The sequence below is a fragment of the Mustela nigripes genome, chromosome 1, assembly GCF_022355385.1.
Source record: "Mustela nigripes isolate SB6536 chromosome 1, MUSNIG.SB6536, whole genome shotgun sequence".
Lineage (NCBI taxonomy): Eukaryota > Metazoa > Chordata > Mammalia > Carnivora > Mustelidae > Mustela > Mustela nigripes.
Genome location: NC_081557.1, coordinates 81077854 through 81101351, shown reverse-complemented (window position 1 = coordinate 81101351; position 23498 = coordinate 81077854). Strand labels below are relative to the sequence as shown.

The 23498-nt window shown below is 43.0% G+C and overlaps 1 protein-coding gene across 3 annotated transcripts in view; it reads right to left on the bottom strand.

Annotated features, from left to right (window-relative positions):
- Positions 1–7409, bottom strand: part of ARHGAP32 (Rho GTPase activating protein 32) — a 299282-nt gene extending 291873 nt beyond the window's left edge. For 2 of the 3 annotated variants that reach the window (XM_059413910.1, XM_059413927.1), the window contains exon 1: positions 7336–7382. The gene's annotated coding sequence lies outside the window, so the exon portion shown is untranslated. Of the gene's footprint in view, positions 1–7335 lie in introns of all 3 variants that reach the window. The other variant, XM_059413918.1, reaches the window with a different exon arrangement.
- Positions 7410–23498: the final 16089 nt, after the last annotated feature.

The following is a 23498-nucleotide window of genomic DNA, read 5'->3' as shown; positions in this document are numbered from 1 at the left end:
TATAGTGATGTCAATTATTTCTCAATAAAACTGGGGGAAAAAACAATTTCAGTAGCATACTGGAACAAGAGCTCAAACGAATCAGGCTAAAGAAGAGAAGAATGATGAGGAAGAGGACATGGACATATAAACAACTGTTACTGCAAAAGGACCAAAGAAATTGGTCAACAGCTAAAGGAAATCATAAGGTAAAGGAAAGGTAGTGTAAGAGAAATTATTCATTCAGTTAATATATTAGTTGTTCAAACAAGATAGAATTTTATTCCTCTCACTTAACCATCTGAAGATAAATGACCAGTTAATTGCTAGCAGGTGACTAAGCTCCATAAGACCATCCAAGGATCCTTCTCCCACTAAAATGCTGCTCTCACCTGTAAGGTTGAATAATACGCACCAGCACTAACTATACCATCCTCAGCCAAAGGGGGAGAAAAGGAACAGAAAGCAACAGCTTCTTTTCTAAAGCCATGACCCAGATCACACACATTACTTCTGGTCACATCCATTTAGCCGAAATTTCATCACATGGTCACACGTAGCTGTAAGGGAAGGTCGCGAAAATGTAGTCTAGTTGGGTGGCCGTGTGCCCAGATAAACCCTGAGGGTCCTATTACTAAAAGGAAGGTGCAGAAAATGTCACTTGGTGAATGATTAACCATCACTGCTCCAAGTAATATAAGGCATGTCAGTGTACAAAAAAGAGGTGATCCAATAAGAGAATAACTTACAAGAGAAAATAATGCAGAAGTGAAGACCTTAAGAAAGCAAAAATGATTGAGTTCCAAGACACAAATTTACTGCCTCAGAAGCAGGGACACTTGTGTCTTGCCACTTCTCAAATGCTTGACTTTTCATGAGAAAGGTTGTCCTCTGAATGCATTTCCAGGAAATTTAAGTAACCCTTTCCCAGCTTCTAGTAAATCAAGCTATTACACAGAATGAGTGTAAAAATCTGGCCTGAACTAAGCAGTCTCCTGAGAGCTGATTCAGAGAGCTGCTGCTCTGTCAGAGAAAATATGAGGAAATTTCAGAGCTGAAGGGAGTCCACTAGGCTCATTTTACAAATGTTCAAGGCCACAAAGTATCCTTTCCCACAGTACATCACAAGTCCTCAAACTGCCACATCAAGGATCATCCCCCCTCTCCTTTTGCCAACTCTTTTATAATATTCTTTTTCATAATAGAGTTATCTTCCCAATGAAATGATACTTCCTGAGAGTAGAGACTCAATACCACCTTTTTAAATATCTATTCTCCACTGCATCTAGTATGGTGCAAAATACACAGTACGTACTCAATGGATACTTTTCAGTTCATTGATAAAAAAAGATCTGGTTTCCCTCATCTTACTGGAGCCAGCGTTGTTACTGAATCTGGGAAGGCCATTGGATATAAAACAATGGGGTTAGGACTGTGGGGTTCTCCATTCTACACACGAGGGAATTAAAACAATGAAGTCAAGATCAAGCCTTATCCAAGATTATTAAGACAGAACCCCAGATAATAGAGATTTTACTAATTAAAGATAGAGAAACAGCATACCTACTCTAGCATTCTTACCCAGAGTAGGGCACTTTTTTTTTCTGATAGAGACAATGTAAACATACCATAACACTCATAATACATAAGTCCCACATGCTTTTGCTCTCAATGATTTCCATCTCCGCAACCTCCAATATTAATGTACATTATAATCCAAAGATAAAATAAGGTAGTAAATGGATATATGACTGTAAGCCAAATAGGCTCTCTCTGAAAACCAGAATTCTACTTCCACTCTGAGCATTCTCGTTCATATGTTCGTTAGGAGAAATTAAACCAAACACCTCATTTCTCATTTCCTTTTAACCTGTCCTAAGATTGTTCTCCTTTCTCTACTAGAGAAGACCCCCTTGTCAAGGTATACTGTGAAACTATAAACATGCATTTTACCAAATCTCTACTTTTTACTTACTTGGGGGAATATTCACTCTCAAACTTCATCTCTCTAGATAATGTCTGGTTGGTTTCTTTGTTTTAACCTCAAGAGCAAATATTAATCTCCTCATGACACTGGGTCTTCTTTAGGTTTCTACTTTTTTTTTAGGTGCTACAATTAGAAGCCTGCACTTCAATTTTCCAGATACTGCTTCTCTATGGTTTTACCGGAGGGCCCTTCTGCTTCTACCCCCTGTTCTACCAAGGACAGTGCGGGAACATTAATGTTCTCCCTTATCTCCCTTGGATCATCCAACTGCACTTAAGCATCATCTGAGGCAGAAACTTCTCCATTTGCAGGAATGCAAGAGCTACAATGACCCCAATTCTGTTCTGTTTAACTCCGTTAGAACAATGACCTTTATTTGCTCACTCTTAATTTAGTATTCATGTTAAATAAACCAGCACTTGAAGATGAGAAGCACATCCAATTTCTCAGTTGTAAGATAATTTAAACCAAATACTTCAAAAAGCAGCTTAATATCAAAGCCTCTAGAAAGTATACTAGGTCCACCTTTAGGAAAAAATATTGTTTTATTATTTCAACTCTGAAGATGTTACAAAGATGCTAATGCAAATCATAAGGGAAATTCAGAGTGTCATATACATGCAAGGAAAGTTATCTAACACGCTGGCCTCATTAAAATAGGTTTTTCTCAGATATCTTTCTTAAGAAAAAAAAGGGAGTAAAAAAAATACCAGTTCCAAATTAGAAATGGTATTTAAATTGTGTGCAAACATAGAACAGTAACAGGGAATGGTTAAGAACCAGGATCTCCAAAAAATAGAGCAGAATTTTCTTTTCAATCACTTTAACCATCTAAATAAGCAAGTGATTAATAAAAATATAGTATAATTTATGGGAAATTTCTCAAATTATTCCAATTATCAGTTGCTAACTAATAGTTTCAGTAAGGAGAAAATTCAGTAACAAGTAGAATACCACTCAAGAAAACAACTCTGTAATATAGGGGCAAAGGCGACCTACAATATTTTAGGCATATTTAATCATCAACATTATTATCATCATCTATGACTCACTGAGTGCTTACTATATGCTTATATTGTGTTAAGTATTGACAAGTATCATTTAATCATCACTACAAATTCTAAAACAGATTCTACCATTACTCTCAATTAAGAAGGTACCTCAGACACCAAGATGTTAATTAGTTTGTCCAAAGTTTGTAAATACCAGAGCTGGCAGACAAACCTAAGTCTCTGTGGCTCCAAAGCAGAAATGAGCACACTTACAGGGGTCCTAACCCCTGTAATGCTCTGATAGGAAATAAGGCTTGTGCTAGTAAAGCAAAAGATTTTAAGTCCTAAATCAGAGGTTGGCAAACTTTTTCTACAAAAGGCCAGATCATAAATATTTCAGGCTTGGCAGGCCACAATGTCTCTGTGGCAAGAACTCTTGCTGTTGTATAGCTGATTTAGCCACAGACAATACACAAACAAGCATGCATAATTGTGTTCCAGTCAAACTTCACTTATGGACACAGATATATGAATCTCATACAACTTATACATGCTATGAAATGTTCTTCTTTGATTTTTTTCCATTTAAAATTTTTAAATCACAGGTACTCAATAAATATTCGTTAAAAAAATAAATAAATAAAAACTTTTAAATCATTCTTAGTTCTATGGCGCCTGCATGGCTCAGTCAATTAAGCATCTGCCTTCAGCTCTGGTCATGATCCCAGGGTTCTGAAATCGAGTCCTACATTGGGTTCCATGCTCAGCGGGGAGTATGCCTCTCTCTCTACCCTTCCCCCCTGATCATGCTCTCTCACTCTCTCTCTCACTCTCTTTCTCTCAAATAAATAAATATTTTTTTTTTAAATCATTCTTAGTTCATAGGCCACACAAAAAACAACCTATGGGGGGCACCTGGGTGGCTCAGTGGGTTAAAACCTCTGCCTTCAGCTCGGGTCATGATCCCAGAGTCCTGGGATCGAGCCCCACATCGGGCTCTCTGCTCTGCGGGGGGCCTGCCTCTGCCTACTTGTGATCTCTCTGTCAAATAAATAAATAAAATATTAAAAAAAAAAAAAGCTATGGGCTACATTTGGCCTACTGAGTGAATGCTGCCAACTTCTATACTAAATAATGCAGACAAATAAAAAAATACCTTTTTTCTAAGCAGTTCTTTTCATAAATCCTAACTTGTATCCTCCTTTGACATTGTGGGTCTTTTTTTTTTTTTTTTTAAGATTTACTTATTTATTTGTTTAGAGAGACAAGTGTGCTAGCAGGAGTTGAGGGGGGAGGGAGAAAGAGAAAGAATCCTCAAACAGACTCCCTGACGAGCCCAACAGAGGGCTCGATCCAGGACCCTGAGATCATGACCTGAGTCAAAATTAAAAGCCAGGCACCTAACCAACTGAGCCACCCAGGAGCCCCTCTTTTGGTATTTTGAAATGGTACTTTAAAGAAACTCACAAAGTCTCAATAAGTTTGACACCTATCCCAGAATAGCCAAAAATTCCGAAGAATCCAAAACTACAGGAGGGTCTGGATGGCTCAGTTGGTTGAGTGTCTGCCTTCGGCTCAGGTCATGATACCAGGGTCCTGGGATTAAACCCTACATGAACAGGCTCTCTGTTGGGGTAGGGAGCCTGCTTCTCCCTCTCCCTCTACCTGCCACTCCCCCTGCTTGTGTGTGTGCTCTCTCTCACTCACTCTCCATCAAATAAATAAAATCCTAAAAAAAAAAAAAAAGAAGAAGAAGAAGGAAAAAATCCAAAGCCATAGGTACTACATATGGATTTCCTGAGGAAAAAAAATCACAAAATCTTCCAAGTAGGAAAAAAAAAAAAATGGAAGAGGAAAAGATCTAACACATTCTCATCCCTATGTGCATTTTTAAAAATTGATGTTAAAATATTTTAAACAATTTTGTAATGCCATTAATACCTTACATATATAACAAATTTTATAAAGCATTTTCACGTTCTTTCTCTCATCTCATCCTTCACAACTCTGTTAAGAAAGACAATGCAAGCCTTCTCATCTTCATTTTGTACATAAGGAAAATAAGCTCAGAAATGTAAATAAATTGCCCAAAGAGGGAACCATGCCACACAGCTACTAAATGGCAAAACTGCAACCATGACCTGGTTTCAAATCCTCTTGTCTCTTAACTACTTCCATGGACATCAGATTACAAGAGTTGTAACAGGTTACATCCTACAAACTCTCAAGAACATTAGCCATTATCTATATACAACATTACACAATCTTTAAAATACAATATTTAGTTCATGTTTTCCATTTTTCTTCTGCTACCACAGTCTTCTGAAGAAAACAGGTGTTACTCCTTGGCATTTGTTAAATGCATTTACAGTCAACAGTGGACCTATATATACTGTGCAGACAATACACTGTGGCCCAGCTTGGAAAGGAAAAACCCAGCTGAATAAGACATCTAAAGAGAAAACAAGAGAAAGAGAATGGGAGGTGGAGACGAATGTATTGTCATTAAAGTCATCCAGCTGATGACTGGAAAATGATGTGGGGGTTGGGAAAAGAAAATAAAAGAAACAGAACTACTGGAATTTAAACCAACATCAAAGACTCTAATGACAGTTGAACCTGCCTGGCTGCTTCCTAGTCACTCCTAGAAAACAAAACAGTTATATAACCAAGGAAGGTTCTTCCAACTAACATCTCCTCTCTGGCCCACTTACACTTTATCGCCCACCTCAATGTGCACGACCATGCAGTAAACTGGGCCTCCACACCAGCTATGGCTGGACAAGTCTCTGTCCAAAGTGCTGCTTTATTCCATGAACTGCTATAAGGACTACAGTATGAAGATGACTGGTTTGAGCACAGTTCGAAACTCACACCATTCTAGAGACTTGTTCTATAAGGCATCGCCATATATCCAATTTTAGGAATGAAGTAGGCTCCAGATATTCCTGAAAATGGAAATCAGAACACCATAATCCCTCATCTTCACAAATAGCCCTATTTAAAAAGATTTATACCAATGAGTACTTGAAAAACTTTGACGTCATGTGGAAGCAGCAATTAAGCATCTATTTCCTTCACTCTCGAGTCCAAAAAGCAAATATCAAGATTCCGAGTTGGACTTCAAGTTAACCAATAAGAGAACATACATTAATGAATCATAACCATCAGTACCCAAAAATATTACAGCTCTTATTACTGAATCAAGCTAGCACACTTTCTGGACTCTCATAACCACTGTACTCTAGTACCACATGCTTCTTCTTCCTCCAACAGAAATATGAATATAGACTATGTTTACAAAAGCAACCCGTGTATCAGAAGTTATTTCCATTCAGACTGACTTAAAAAGTCTAAATCTGTGCCAAATAAAACTCTGAAAGAATGGAAAATAAAAGAGATGCTGACAACAATTCGATGTGGCCCAGCTGCCAGTTATCCATGTAGCATGATGCAGTGCCCGAAGCACTTTAAAGCAGATTGCAATTCTGCACGCGAATCAAAATCATAATTATCCAAATTCTATTTCCTAAAAGATAACTATTAAACTGCATCCCAAGCATCCTGCTGTGAGTCCTCTCCCTCCACCTTCTTAAAGCTCCAGCAACAGAAGGTGAAGTTATCAAGGGTCCAGAAGTAGACTAAAGCTAAGAAATCAGGTTTGACTTTCTCTCCCTACAGTTTCTTGCGATCTGTTTGCGAAAATCTTTAACATAAATATTTACACAAGTCAACAAAATGAGAAAGGCACTATAGGGGGGGGCGGGTGAGTTCAGGGCTGGGGGGGGGGGGGGCACCAAAGTCTCTGGTACCGTCCAATATGCAACGGCAACTTCAGCCAATTAGAAAGATGAGAGGGAAAACTCCAAGGGAGTCCTGCGAGCAGAGACGGTTCGCCCGGCCAGCTCCACGCTCACCAGGAGGCGGGCACCGCGAGGTCGCCTGTGGGCAGCGGAGGGTAACGCTCGAGCGGCGGCTCCTCTGGGAGCGCCAGTGTCCCCAGAGCCCCCACTCGGCCATTCCCTGGGAGTCACGGCTCTTGCCTGACTTGAGCCTCAGGCGCGAAGCACTGCAGCAGGCCAGAAATCCGTCCGAATCCCTGGTCAATCCAGGCCGTGGGGAAACTGGAGATGCGAGCGCGGGAGGCGGTCCGCCCGGAGCGCGGTCCACCCGGGGAGGCTGGAGAAATGAGTCCGGCGGGGATGGGGGGGGGGGTGGTACGGGGGAAACCCGAGATGGTCTTCCAAGAACATTCGATCCGGAACCTTTACTTTAATAAGAATTCTTCTAAAAAGGAAAGCAAGGCCCCCGCAGCCTTCCCTGCGGCGCCTGCCCACGTCACCGGAGCCCCCGGCCCTCCCGCGGCCCCCGCCTTACCGAGCCCCGCGGCCCCGCCGCGCCGCCGCGGCGTCGCTGCGACCCGCTCGCCGCTCCGTGTCTGCCCTCCGCGGGCGCCGGGCCCGACGCCCTCCTCCTCCTCCTCGCCGCCGCCGCCGCCGAGCACCGCCCGCGCCGCCGAGCCTAGCGCCTGGCCGCCGAGGGCAGCCGCGGGGGCTCGGCCGGGAGCCCCCCGCGCCAGCGCCTCATCCCGCCTCGCCGCCCCGTCAGGCTCGGGGGCGGGGACGCCGGGCTCCGGGCCGCGGCCTCAGAGTCCCCACCTCCGACACGACCGCGCTCGCCCTCCCCCGGCGCAGTCGGCCCCGGGGACGCGGTCCTGCGGTGCCCGAGACCCCCACCCCGATGCCTTCGGGCCGCCCCCGCCCCGCTCGCCGGCGCGCGCCCTGCCGGAGCCCGCCGCCGGCCCAGCCTCCGCCTCCTCCGCTCCGCCTCCTCCTGCACCCGCGACGCCCGCAGCGGGGAGAAGAGGCGCGCCGCCGCGGCTGCGGGCACGAGCACGCGCGAGGAGGGCGGGCGGAGCGCGCGCGCGGCCGAGGGCGGCGGGGGCGCGCCCAGGCCTCGCCTGCTGTTGTCCCGCGAGCGCACGTGCATTGCGGGGAGGGGGGTTTGAGGTGGGGGGCAGCGAAGGGAGCGTGGCTAGTCTTCCCCGGGGGCGCGAGGGCCGGCGGGGAGCAGGAAGGGGGCTGAGATGCTTGCTGCCCTGGGGATTCGGGCGTAGTCTGTTGCCTGGGCTCCTGCATTGTGCTGCGGTGCGAAAATAAAAAACCTGCCGCAGCAGCAGGAACACCAGGAAGAGACATCCTCCGAGACTACGGCAGTGGCTCCTCTCCACCCCCAACTGACCCCAGAATACTGTCACCGCGCGGGGGAGGAGAGGGGGCGTTGCCTCAAGTCAGGAAGATCCTCGCCGCTCCAGCTCTGGCGCATTTGCTCTAAAACCAGCTCGCATCGGTTATTATGGGGAATCGGAGGCCCGAAAGTTCCTTCAGTTGGTTTCTTCAGAGTTATGGACCAGAAGATTGGAAGTGACATGTCAGGGGAGAGGAAGGACAAGCAAGGGTGAGAGAGTAGTAACCCCGGAGGTGCATGGCTAGACTGAAAAGCGGTTTTGGAGAAAGTGAAGGAGCTCGCAGAGAAGCCCCTGCCTGTGGACGGCCCTGCTCTTGGTTTCCGCCCCCTACACCCCAAATTCCTTTTGTTCAGCCTCCAGAGACTGAGTAGAACATGCACCTGCAATAACCATCTGTGTAACAGAATGTATCTTGACATTCTACCGTTCTATTTTCGTTTTCTTTTATATATGTACCTTTCACTTCTGATTCATTTAGTATCTAAATGTTGGGGAGGGGGGCGGTAAGCCTACATAATTTAACTCTTAGTCTTCAGACCTACAGATGCCAGATACCGCATTGTCTAATGTCACTGCAGTGATATGGGTCCACTCAGCATTCAGTCATTTCAGTGAGTGTCATTGAATATAAAACGTGGCCTTGACCGCAATTAGCAGAATTCCAAGGGCATGTCCATGAAACAAGATTTCTACACATCCTGGGGAGAAATTAGGGAGTGAACAGGCTGAATAATCCCACTCTTGCCAGTTTCAGTGTAACCAAAGTTTTCCTTAGGGGCGCCTGGGTGGCTCAGTCAATTAAGTGTCTCACTTAGGCTTTGGTTTTGACCTTGGAGTCCTCGGATTGAGTCACAACCCCAGGGTCTGCTTCCCAGATCAGTGGGAAGTCTGCTTGTCCTTCTCCCTCTCGCTCTGCCCCTCCCCCTGTTTGTGCTCGCACTCTCTCTCTCTCTTTCATTAAATAAGTAAATAAAATCTTTTTTTAAAAATAACCAAAGTTTCTTTCAAGGTCAAGATTCTGGGTATCTTCTGGCAGAGAACAAAAGGGATAGAATGAGAAGATTTATATGGGGGAAAACTGGGATGCAAACATTTTAAAAAGCCTACTTCAAATAAATTATATCCTAGTATCCTAGCCACCTGCTGGAAACAGGTACACTTAGGATCCTTAACAGTCTTAATGGATACTTCCTAAGGTAGATACTTCCCTAAGGTAGATACTTTCCTACAGTAAATCATGAAAACAGGAGAGCTTAATTTCAACACAAACCCACAGTTTAAAAATTACTCTTTCTCCAAACTGCAACAGCTCCGGGGCTTTTCTTTTGGCCACAGGGAGCCACCTCTGGATAGAGGGACATGTATGCAAAGAGGGATTCAGTAACTTGTGTTGTTCCCTGTACTGGTGAGCATTAAACACAAAACTTCCTGTGATGTCAAGAGGAAGCCAGTACGGGACAATAAACCAAGTCAGCATGGGAAGCAAGTTTTGCCCAAGACTCTAGTCCCTTGCCTACCCTCAACTACAATAGTGACATCCTGCATTCTTTTTGAAGGCTTTCATGTCCCACAGTTTTGCCATCCCACCCCAAAATTGAGCCGCAGTGGCTGAATGTTAAGTGCTATGCTCAACCAGTGGAGAAGGTGAATAATACAGAAAGGAGCTAGGATTTATGTGTGCATTGGATGACACAGATACTTTATTTCAGAGTCTCAAAACATTTTGGTAACTTTCCCCCTGTTGCTATTATATCGAGTTCAGAGAAAGAACAAATGGATTCCATATGTGTATTCCAAATGTCAGAGATGTTTGAGCAAGCTTAAGGGTGCTGATGCCCCTTACTTTTTATTCTGAGTCAGCACTCCCTCTCCTTGGAAAGAAACATTCAAATATCCTATGAATAGCAGTTATTATTGCTAAACCTGCAGATAAACTGAAGGTTATGATTTCTGGGCCACTCTGCAGCCATCTGTGTTTCACATGTTTCATGTGTTTCACATGTTTGTAACCAATTACCTCTGTCCTAATAACACCTTTAGTGATTCAATACATGTATGCCCCCCAAATTGCAATATCACCTAGAATAGCAAAAGCTTGTCTTCGTGTAAAATATGTTAATATTTGTTATGTAATGTCAAGTAGCTGCATTTGTTATGGTTTGAGTGAATATTCCCGAGGTGAGGGGCAAGAGAGGGAAAAAGCAAGGCAAATCTGCCCTCCCTCTGAAGCTGTTGGAGCCCTCAGCCTGGCACTGTCATCTCCCAGGCAGAAGCATCTGGGCTCGCTCCTGGCATCTCTGATCTGTTGCCCTGCAGTCCCCTCCAGGCACTGAAGCAGCGTCATGGCGCAGATAAACAGAGCCAGCGAGGAAGGCAGCCACACAGACAACTGCAACACCTAACCTTGAGTTTAGAGTATAGACAGAGCCTGGGAATGGAGCAAAGCGGGTGGGGGGAAGCTTATTCATCTCCAGATAGAATGCTCAGCTGCTGCCTTGAGAAATACGAGTTGCTGAAAGTGGGCAAGGTTTAATATAGACTTCTCCCAAAGTGACATTTTGACATTACCTTGTTTGTTTGTTTGTTTTTTGTTTTTGGTCCAGCTCCATAAAGTGTCTCTGTAAAGCAAGACAACAAAATAGATATTTGAAAAGATGTGTTCTCTGTGTCTCTTTCTCCTAGCGCTTACAGATGCCCCTGGAGTAGCCTCTCTTAAACAGAGAGCCCTTTGCAACAAAAAGCTACTATTGAGCAACATCTTAGAAAGTAGTCCGCAGTCCTATTTGGAGAATGTGACACATCCCTGGGGGCATGCATTGAAATGATAAACGTTGCATCTCCTGTCCTCTCCTGGTCACATTTTGGTTCACATTAGCTTCTATCACAATCATTTAGGACTTCTGGTTGTTCCCCCACAAAGATTGTGTTTTTCAGTCTTTGAACCTTAACACCAGCTGCACCTCTACATGTCTGCTTTGAATCATTCAGCCTGCTGGTAGCTCCTTTGCTGTCTCTCCCATTGAGGCCTTCTCCTCTTCCAGGATTCTAAATGTTGGCTGCGCCCGGGGCTCTGACCTTGGGCTTTTCTAATCCCTTTCTATACTCCTTTCCAGGGCAGTCTCCTCCAGCCTTTGGCTTTAAATAGCCTCATACACTGATGTATATCTTTAACCCTGACCTCTCCCCAGCACTCCAGGCTCATATATCCAGCTGCCTACGTGTCATCTCCACTTGGATAGCTCAAACTGAATGTATCCAACTCAGAGCTCTACATTTTCTACATTAAAAACAAAACTGGGGCACCTGACCAGCTCAGTTGATAGAGCAAGCCACTCTTGATCTCAGAATCATGAGTTTGAGCCCCATGTTGGACATAGAGCCTACAAAATCAAAAACAAAACAAAACAAAACCCTCAAAGTGGCTTCCTTCAAGTCTTTCCCCTCTCATGATAAAAACATCTCTTCTCTCAAACACGGCTTTCATTTCAGCAGCAAATCCAAGTTCCACCTTCAAAACATATACTGAATTCAGTCTCTTTACTCCCTGTTGAACACCCACATCTGCCCCCCCCCCCATAAGCTCTCTCCTGGGTCACTAACCGGTCTCCTGTTTCCATTTTTTCTCCTCTATGGTCTAGTCTCAACTTAGCAACCAGAGTATTTCTTTTCACATATTTGGAGGATAATATCAGATTCCTTGCTGGAAAGTCTCCAGTGCTCTATTCTAATCACACTACAATCAAATGCAAAGCCCTTCCCTTGTCTTGCCCATCCACTTAGCACCCATGCACCTCTCTAGTCTTGTCTTTTTTTTTTTTTTTAAGTGACCTCTACACTCAACGTTGGGCTCAAACTCACACCCCCAGACAAAGAGTCACATTCTCTCTACCAGCCAGGTGTCTCACCAGTCTTGCCTTCTTAACATTCACTTTGCCCCTAGGAGACCAGCCTCCAGCTGTCCTTTTTTTTTTTCTTTTTTGAGATTTTATTTATTTATTTATTTGTCAGAGAGAGACTGAGCGCACGAGAGAGAGTGCACACAGGCAGGCAGAGTGGCAGGCAGAGGCAGAGAGAGAACCAGGTTCCCTGCAGAGCAAGGATCTCTATGCAGAACTCGATTCCAGGACCCTATGACCTGAGCTGAAGGCAGCGGCTCAACCGGCTCAACCAACTGAGCCACCCAGGCGTCCCCCTCCAGCTGTTCTTAAATCAGCAAGTGCCACTTCCCTTCTTTTAAAGTAACCTTTTCTTTTTTTTTCTTTTTAAGATTTTATTTATTTATTTGACAGAGAAAGACACAGGGAGAGAGGGAACATAGCCAAAGGGAGTAGGGGAAGGAGAATCAGGCTTTCCCACCTAGCAGGGAGCTCGATACAGGGCTCGATCCCAGGACCCTGGAATCATGACCTGAGCCGAAGGCAGAGGGTTAACCCACTGAGCCACCCAGGTGCCCCTTAAAGGAAACTTTTCAACTACTATCTCAATAAGTTTGCTTTCTCTATCCCCTTACTCTGCTTTTTTTGGGGGGGTGGGGGTAAAAAGATCACGTACATGATTATGTTTTGTAACTGTTTATTTGCTTCTCTTACCAAAATGAAAGCTCCATGAGGTCAAGTACTTTGTTTATTCAAGACTGTATCCACATCGCCAAACAAATGCAAAAATTCTGTACTGTCAGAGTACAGGATCTATGTGCTCACTGATTTTCTGGTTTAGTTATTGCTATGGATGTATCTTTACACTTTTTACAAATGGGAACAACTGAAGATTATGAAATTATATAATTTGTAATTTACTGCAAATCAAATAAAAACAAATTACATCGGAAATCTAAGAAAACATCAAGATTCGGCAGTGAGGGATACATAGCGAGTGAGGGATTTAGTGCCTATAAGGCAAAATCATATTCTAACATTGTAATTAGGTTTTGCTATTTTAAAGAAACAGAAAATTAAAGCCAAGTTATATGAAATGTCTTCTCATTCCGAACTAAAATAAACACCACCTTGGGAAGAAATGAGGTAAATGTTAGCAGACGCTACTTCTTGCTGTCATTTTCCTATCTTGTCCACTCTGTAACTTTGAGCAAGTTGATGACATCTCCGTGTTTCCATCTGTGAAATAGGCCTGCTCACTTTGTTCTTTAGTTGGGTCGTAAAAGCAGAATAGTTTGATTATTCTGAAAATGCTTTGGGGAAAAAAGGACATTTGGAAATTGACAGTGACTAATAGGCCTCCCCAAGTTCTTTGTGTAATATTTTGAAAATGAGGCAGAAATCAGTCCAATTTTGAAATACAACTGAAGACTCAAAAAAAAAAAAAAAAAACATTCAGCATTTCTAAAATGATCAGAAAAAAAGTGTTCCAAGGTATCAGAGCAACCCACTGCCTGAGCTCTACACTTGGCACTATCATGAGCCACCGAGATTCCATTTCATAGTCAGATGTGAGCTGAGATCAGGAAATGAAAGGAATCACAATGAAATGTAAGCTGTTGAATAAAGTATTGATTCTGCTTTTTAGCCAGCAAAATTACGTAGAGGCTCATGAAAGAATTAACAACGAGGCAGCTATACCATTTCTATATGCAGGATCCTTAAGGGGCAGCAAAATGTTTGGAAGGGAAATCGGGTCTGGAGAACTTTGAAGCTGTGTTTTCCCAGCAAACAGGCTGCTTTATTTAAAGCGTATGTTTAATTTAAGTGGCTTGGAGGAAGATAAATCTCCTCTTGGTGGCTGGGCCAGCAGTGAGGGTGATGAGATGCTGCTCTTCCTCATGAGAACACACACACACACACACACACACACACACACACACACACTCTTCACTGTAAACACACTGAGCACTCTACCCCTCCTTCAGAGCTCTGGCTGAATCAGCACTCCACTCAGCTGCTGGGTGACGCTCCCAACCCCAGAGCCTTTTATTAGATCTAAAGAACTGAAACCAGTGTTGAGGAAGTGCATGGGAAAATGACTTGGGAAAGTGAGAGATCAAAGAGAGGTCATTCAACTTCAGGGCTGCTGCGTTCCCAGGGTGCTCCCTGCAACCCCCTCCCACGACTTTGTCTTTTACCGTTTCCAGTTTCCAGAAATTAATGCATCTCAGAAGGTCTAAAACATCTGTGTTTTCCTGCTATGTTCAAAATACATGTTGGCTGAGAAGTTACCTATGATTCTGAAACTCAGACGCTACGTTTCCCGGGCAACTTGGGAAGAACTGTAGTAGATAATCCAAAGTGCCATTTTATTATTATTATTTTTAAATCCCTTGCACTTGGCCTTGGAAGTTATTTTGTGCTTAACTTTAAATAGGGACAATCCCTGGTTTTGGGAAGGTAGATGTTTTGGGGTCATAATACATCAGACAAAACAATAAAACTACCCTATCAAAATATTAGTCCCCTCTTCTCCACTCAATTTTTTCTCTTATGTATTTCATGATGAAAATAAACAACAGTGCTCCTCAGAGTGGTGTAAAAGGCCAATCCCAAGCAGAGCTGATAACAGACTTACTAGTTCACTCCTTTTCTGGGTCATGATCTAATTTAAAAAGTATTTCTCTTTAGTTCCTGATGGATTTTAACTAAAAAGCAACAGCAACCATTTTACTCATGACTACAGAATACTTTGTTAAAAAGGACTACAGTAGTGAGAGAAAAGGGTCAAGCAGCTGAGAAAATTATAGTTTAGGTAATTCAGCATTTTCCATGCTTTGTGGAATACCCTTCAACAGCAGACCTAAGGCTTTCTCCACAGGTATGAGGCAGTATTAACTTTCAGAGAAACTGAGGCACAGAGATTTGGATTCTGACTAACATCCAACCTACACTTTATTATCCTTTTTTTTTTTCAATGAAAGGCATCTCTTTTTCAATAAATGTATGTTGATAGCTAGGTTGTATGAAATTGGAAGCGATTGTTCTTTAAGAATATATTATCTGGTAGGGGAGCATGGGGTGGCTCAGTGGGTTAAGCCTCTGCCTTCAGCTCTGCTTGGCAGGGAACCTGCTTCCCTCTCTCTCTCTCTGCCTGCCTCTCTGCCTACTTGTGATCTCTCTGTCAAATAAATAAATAAAACCTTTAAAAAAATTTTTTAAAAGAATGTATTATCTGTACATTGCTGGAGAAAGCGCATCTAAACAGAAAAGCAGCATTTCCCCCACATTCTTCCCCTCTGCAACTGGAGGATAGACCAGTGGTCCCTGCATTTGCATTTCCCTCCACTGCCTCCAGTATCCATACCTAGTGTCCAAATGGCCATGACCTTCCCCACATCAAAAAGACAACGTCAAAAACAAACCCACATTCCAGCGCTGTGTCCCAAGCTCAGCTCTCGTACATTGATTAGTCAAACTATTGGGATTTCACATTCCCAGTCCTTACCTGGTATTTTTTGACAGGCAGGAAGCCTCAATAAGAGAGCAAGTGTTCCATCCCAACCCATTCCACATGTCCCAGCCCTGCTTCCGGGCTAGTTCTCATACCCTACCCTTGCCCAAATCCTCTGGTACCGTTTTGTGGGAAGAGACCAACCTCCTCACCATCACCTTGATTCTACCATGTATCCTTTTATAGGAAAAACCAAGTCAACCCTCATATTTCTTCTCAACAGGTCGGGAAATTTGGGCCCTTCCTTTTACCAAGGGAGAAAGATCGCATTAAGGAGATGGCTAGTGGGGTGCCTGGATGGCTCAGTGGGTTAAAGCCTCTGCCTTCTGCTCAGGTTATAGTCTCAGGGTCCTGGGATCGAGCCCTGCATCAGGCTCTCTGCTCAGCAGGGAGCCTCTTCTCCCTCTTTTTCTCTCTGCCTGCCTCTCTGCCTACTTGGGATCTCTCTCTGTCAAATAAATAAATAAAATCTTAAAAAAAGGGGGGGGAGGGGATGACTAGCTCTCAGTCAGAGCATCCTTTTTAATTGAGTCCTCATCTATATGGTACCAGGTTGGAGGTTGGACAAAGAAGAGTGAACCAGGAGTCTCCTCCATTTCTCCATTCTTAGAGTTTAAGAGAGATCAAATCAGCAAAGGCTAATCTAGGGGTAGATTCAAACAGTTGTGCAAACACTGGACAGATGCATAAATTAAATACAAAAGTAAATAAAGTATTTACATTCAGTAACAGTCTTGCGGCTGCTATTATTACTCTCTGCTGAAGCTCAGGAGGGAAGGAAGGTACATCAGGCTAAACAGATTGTATTTTTCTGTTGGGGACAGTGTCAGCAGGAAGGAGAGGAAAGGTCACATATGGCTAGAGGAACAAAGACAAACAGTTACGTAAACCGTTATCTGCTGATGCATGACCTCTAAACTTGGTCTTCAGGCTGAAGTGACTTTGTTTCTCAGAAAGTACTTTTGCATGCCAGACTTTTCTTTTAGGAAACTGTGTCAGTAATTAATTTTAAAGTGTCTGAGTGGCCAGTAACAGCAGGAGCCCAATGAGCTAACCTGAGAGACGAAATAAAACCTGTCCTTCCTCAAAGAATATCTTGCTATTCCACCTGTGTCCAGGGTGAAATGAAAGGAGCTACCATAGCCTTGTGCCACTGGAAACTCTGCGTGCTAGCCTGGCACCGTGGAAATTTCCTGTCTTCTCTATGGAGGAGCTCTGGGATGCAACACAGCTTTATTTAGCCTAGATCCCTATACCTGACACCTGGAACATGGGAGATGTGAATGATTGATGAATTCCCAAGCTGCTCACGAATCTCTCCTTACTTTAGGAAGCAAAAAGCAGCATGGCCCATGATGCTTCTTTTCAATAAAAAGTAGGCTTGGGAGGGTTTTTTTTTTTTTAATTCATGAACATTATGTGTAGTGTTCTATGTCTGAAAAAATAAAAATTTCAAAACAGATAAAATAATTCAAGTTTCTTTAAAACTTGGAAATGGCAGTAAAATGGAAAAATCCATAATCCTATAATTTAGAGATAATTACTGTTAATATTCTGGTATATGTTGCCTACATATCTTTCTAAAATATGTATTTTATATAAATATAGATTTATATATATAAATACATGGCATATATTTCTAATATATATATTTTGTATTCTATATTTTATATTATATTCTAATATATAATTTTAACAGAAACAGCATCACATTGAAAATAATGTGTGCAATCTGGTTTTTCCCTTAATAAGGCTTTTCATTTTTCATGTCTACTTATCTTCATCGCTTTCATATGATCCATGTCCATGTCATCGTACTTTTAATAATTCTCCTCTTTTTGGACAGTTCTAGTGCTGGGAGTGTTTTTTGCTCTAATTAGTGATAGCTAGTGGGTCACCCTTGCTAAGCAAGCATGCATATCAGGGACTTGGGAGAATCAGAAGTCTTTCTTCACTTAGCAGCTGATACCTGGAATTCCATGCTCAGTGCATCAACCCTTTGGCTTAAGGGTTTTGTTTAGTAAAAAAGGGAGGACCCCCAGCAGGGTGTTCCTTAAACACTATCTGACACAGATTTTCCATTTTTCCTTGGAAAGTCCTGAAAGGGTCTCAAAGACGGGTTCTAGGATTAGGTCTTGACTGATCAAACCAGAAAAGTTCCAAAGTTCATGCATATTCTGGTAGAATGGTTATACTTTTATAATTGACCAAAATCCTGGAGCAGTTGGAAACACAGGCAATGCTGTCTGGTACTAATTACTGCCTAAATTTAGTTTATTAGAGGAAATACACACAGCCTTAGCTTATTCCCTCAATGCCTGATCCAGATACCCATTAATTTTATGATTGTTTGATTTTCCTATAAATATAAATCTGTCTTATAAACTATCTTGATTACTGCATAGTCACTGAAGTAATCTTACTAAGACCTCAATTTTTGTATCGCTTGCAAGCAGTGTAACTATGATCGGTGGTCTCTGGGATTTGGGTGTGCTTCCATCTAATCCCAAAGGGGTGATACAGGGTTTTTGTTATTCACACATCCAGGACTTTCTTAATCCCAATAAGTGTGTCTCTGAGGTGTGTCATCAAACTTCACTGGTTACTCTGTAAAAGACAGAGCCAAAGGAGAAGTGAAGTTCCTGTTTCTATGCAATGTGTGTGCATGAGCGTGTGTGAGAGAGGAAGTGAGACAGAGATCCATCTCTAGAGATAGAAGGTCAGCTATGCCAAGGGCTGCCAGGTATTTAAGACGTACTAATTGCTGCTGTTACTAAAGTTTTGTTTCCACTGAGACTCACAGAGCAACCTTGGGGAAATTACTAAAGGCTTCCACTCCTCTAATCCCACACCTAAACACCAAGGACAGTAATATTTTCCAGCTCCTTCCATAACCAAGGCATAAGAATGAATTAGTTTAGGGGTGCCTGGGTGGCTCAGTGGGTAAAGCGTCTGTCTTTGGTTCAGGTCATGATCTCAGGGTCCTGGGAGCGAGCCCCACTTGGGGCTCCCTGCTCAGTGGGGAACCTCCCTCTCCTTCTCTCCTTCTGCTGCTTCTCCCTGTGCTCTATCACTCTGTCTCTCAAATAAATAAATAAATAAAATCTTAAAAAAAAAAAAAAAAAAAAAAGAATGGGTTGCCTGGGTGGCTCAGTTGGTTAAGCATCTGTCTTTGGCTCAGGTCATGATCGCAGAGTCGTGAGATTGAGTCCCACATCAGGCTCCCTGCTCAGCAGGTAGCCTGCTTCTCCCTCTGCCTGCAGCTCCCCCTGCTTGTGTGCTTTCTTTCTCTCTCTCTCTTTCTCTCCGTCAAATAAGTAAATGAAAATCTTTAAAAAGATTTAAAAAAAAAAAAAAAGAATGAATTCGTTTATAGTTGGTGTTTTGAGATTCAACGGGAACATTATGACTCCGCGTGCCTTTTATACTGCTTGTATTTTCACTCAACGGTTAAGGAAGGACAACAAGGCTGGAGATGTTTCTTTTCTGTACTGCTCTCCTGGGAAGAGTACCCAAGGGCTGAAGCTAACAAGTTCAAGAACTGAGTTGGAGGGAGAAGGAGAAAAGATGAGAGGAAGAGAGGGAGAGAAAGGAATCATAACCACCCACTCACACATATTTGGCATTTCAAGTTTTGAGCAGTTAATAACCAGCTCCTTGAGTTGGAAGCTGTCATGCTCAAAATGCTTTTTATTGTTCTCACACACCCTAGTGAGCACACCTTCCTTCCTGAAAAGGTTCAGCACAAACCCACTTTTCAGCTTTGAAAGGCAAAAGCGTGGAAGGGGGTTTATAAGGAAATACAAAAGCTTTCATAAAATGGAGGACAGACCAAAAGCTCTAACTGCAGGAGGCCAGTATTTTAAAGCAAATACTCTGATTGTTTTCTACTGCTCTGTGTGTGTCTATTCACAAAGAGTTCGGGCTTCCAGGTTGGTTTGTCTGGATTCCCTTCCTCTGACAGGGGAGGGAGAACCTAGTCACACCCCTGGGAGAGCCGCAGGAAGGAGAATGGAGGAGGGAGTCTTTTACAGAAAACTGTGAATAATGCCAAAATAAAGATAGCATGTGGATGAAAGACAGTCCAAGAGCCTGAAGAAGCTACCAAGTTGAGCAAAGCAACACATATGGAAGCCAGAGAACAGAGCCAGGTGTCTGAGAGATAAGAAGACCAAGGCAGGAAGTAGTGGGGTCAAGAGCTATCCTGGGCAAACACATGGGACAAGGGTTTGCACCAGCTGGCTCTTTTTTGCTTAGTAAGGCAGCTGGTGTGGGAAGCCAGGCTACTGAAGGGCGAAGGGAGACGGTCCTGTAAGGTTAAGTTGATCTGCAGACACCCAGGGGGCTCTGAACTTTACCATTTAGTGAGATGTTAGCCCAAGAATCAGTAACATATACTGAAGGCTTACTCTGCTCCCTGCTAAGCTGTGAACACTAATTAGAAATGTCGCACTTAATATTTGCAACGACAATATCAAGTAGATATAATTGTCCCAGCTTTGCCTCCCAGAGAACCGAGACAGAGGTTAAGTAATTTGGCTGAGATCACACAATAACCGACAGCGCTGGAGTTTGGAATCAGGTCTCTGGGTCTTCAGAGCCCCAGTTTGTCTCAAACTTGAGATCATTAAATATGCACATTCCTCCTCCCTCCCAGATATTCCGATTCAGTGCTTCCGAGGTGGGACCTGGAAGTCTGCATTTTAACATGCATCCCAAGTGTGGCTGCTACGGGGGTTTGCATCTCCCTGGAAGATAAACCACCCTATACACAAGCAAAGGCCAGAAAAGAGCATTAAGGATACAAGCGTGGAAATAAATTAGAGGGAAAAAACGTGGATGAGGATCTACCTGACAGTCCAGGATAGTCTTGAGAGCCTACTACTTTTTCTCCTAAAACATGTTTCCTCTCATTTGGAAATAGCCAAGCATAGTCAGTCTGGTGACTAGAAGGGTGGAGCTTCCCCACTAGCTCAGGACCTTGTTCAAGCACAGTTTAGGGCTGCAGACAGCTCTCCCCTAAACATCGCTGCAACTGACTTCTACAAAGCACTCAGGAAAGGAACATGAGCCACGGTCATTTCTCCGAGAATCCCATTACATCGGTCCTAACCACAGTAAAAGGGGGGCGAGGAGGACTTGCCTTCCCAGCTATACCAAAGACAACTTTGAAACAAAGGGCCTACTTCTCGCAATGACCCACCAAACAGAGCACATTGATTAAAAAAAAAAAAAAAAAATCATTGCTAGGTTTCCCAACATTATTAGCATGCAGGAACTGGCATTTCTCTTACTTTGTTAAACCCTTGAATTCCTGGATCAAGCTTCCAGGGGAGAAATCCATCTTGTTCACCATATGTTTTCTCATCTCCCAGGGTCCCACCTCGAGAGGCTATAATTTTCTTTTTACCTAGATTTCCTTAAAAAGGTTGGGAGACAAGATTGGAGTGAAACCACAAGAGGCTATAACTAGTTTCCTCGCAATTTTCATTTTTCCAAATGAGAGCAAAGGGGCCATTGAAATATCTCATAATCTACATCAGCTGGAAATGTTCTGGAGGATTTGTTTATTTCTTCTTAAAATCTCCTAAGTCTTCTCTCCTCTGTCTTTGCTGCCCTTCCACTCCAGTGTGCCTATAAGCGCCTTTGTGGCCCCCACGGCAGGCCTCTGGCCAAGGCAAAAACGGATTCTTTTCATCTATTCAAGTGTGATCTGGGCCAGACAAGTCTGCTCCACAGGCAAGAGGCACAGAAAAGTATTCTGTATTCAGCTTTCAGCTCTGCAGACTCTATAGCAGGGGCCCAGCCCTTGGCAGAGCCAGAGCAGTGACTAGGGCCATCTGGCAGGAACGGGAGTGCTGTTTGTTTGGCCCTTCCCTTCACCTGAACAGAGCATCCTGGGAGCGAGAGGAGCAGAATGGTGCACCCTGTTCCAATCACTTCCTCTAAGTGTGCTTCCAACTTTAAAAGACCTTCTTTTACCTCCCAGACATGCCTTTCTTTTTGAGATGCCAGGTACATTTAGAGAACATTACAAGAGCCCTATATGGTGGAGATTAAGACAATAATAATTAGCTGGTCTGTTGGCGCTCTACAATATTAAAGAGAGCTCTCTACCTGTCTTTATTTTCTTTCAAGATTTTATTTTATTTTATTTTATTTTAGTAATCTCTACACCCAACGTGGGGCTCGAACCCGAGATCAAGAGTCACATGCTCCACTGACTGAGCCAGCCAGCCGCCCCACTCTACCTGTCTCCAATACACAGATGATGTGATGCTTGAGATATATTAAGAGGACATCTGGGTGAAAATAGAGTTGAGCTAGCTGAAAATACCTTTCCTTTTGTCAATTTACAAAAATAGGCTTTCTCTCTAGTGCCTTTTGAAAATTGCACCTCGGGCGCCTGGGTGGCTCAGTCGTTAAGTGTCTGCTTTTGGCTCAGGTCATGATCCCCAGGGTCCTGCCATAGAGCCCCGAGTCAGGTTCCCCTTTCAGCTGGGGAGGCCTGTTTCTCCCTCTGCCCCTGCTTGTGTTCCCTCTCTCTCTCTGTGTCTCTCTCTCGGTCAAATAAATAAGTAAAATTTTTTAAAAAAGAAAATTGCACATCAAAATAAGTATGATGATGTCACACAAAACAAAGATGCCCACTGTTCTATTACCCAGTGCTATTCTAAATGTGCTCTATGAGAATAAAGTAAGAATTACCAATATTGACAAAGGAATGGGAAATTTTTCACTATTTGATTATAATATTATTGAATATCTGCAAAAACCAAAAAAAAAAAACCCTTAGAAATAATGCAAAAATTCAGTAAGGTGGCAGGTTATAGAATAAATACACACACACACACACACAAACTTTTTGATATTCCAAAATATAACCCATTAGAAAATAAAAATGGCAACAATTCTCACTGACAGCAACAAAAATATAAGTTACCCAAGAATAAACTGAATAAAAACTGTACAACATCTAAATGAAGGAAACCATAAAACATCTGGGAAGGTTTTAAAGATTTTATTTATTCATTTGAGAGAGAGATACAGAGATAAAGAATGAGCAGGGGAGAAGAGAAGGAGAGGGAGAAGCAGGTTCCCCACTGAGCCAGGAACCCAATGTGGGGCTCAATGTGAGGCTTAATCCCAGGACCCCAGAATCACGACCTGAGCATTTAATGACATTTAATGATCTGAGCCACCCAGGCGCCCCTATGGAAAGGTTACAAAAAGACTGTTTCCTGACTAGTAAGTCTCAGGATGCGAATTCTCCCCAAAAGGATCTTTAAACAAAAGAAGTTCCAATCAAAATCTCAACAAGATACTTCTTACAGGGATACCAGGGAAAAAAATTATTCTGTTAAAGGTTAATTTACAAAAAGATACAATCATAACTATCAAGCAACTATAAAATGAACAAAGATCATTATGAGGAAACCAGTAAGATGGTATGACTTTTTAAAAAGATTTTTTTTTTTATTTGACAGAGGGAGAGAAACAGCGAGAGAGGGACTACAAGCAGGGGGAGTGGGAGAGGGAGAAGCAGGTTTCCTGCATAACAGGGAGCCAGATGTGGAACTCGATCCCAGGATCCTGGGATCATGACCTGAGCCACAGGCAGATGCTTAACAACTGAGCCACCCAGGTGCCCCAACGTGTTATGATTGATACAGAGAGCATTTGAAAATCTCAGTGTATATAATCAATTAAATTAAAAAATGTTAATGCCAAGTTTGATTTTTTTTAATTTTTTATTTTTTATAAACATATATTTTTATCCCCAGGGGTACAGGTCTGTGAATCGCCAGGTTTACACACTTCACAGCACTCACCATAGCATATACCCTCCCCAATGTCCATAACCCCACCCCCCTTCTCCCAACCCCCCTCCCCCCAGCAA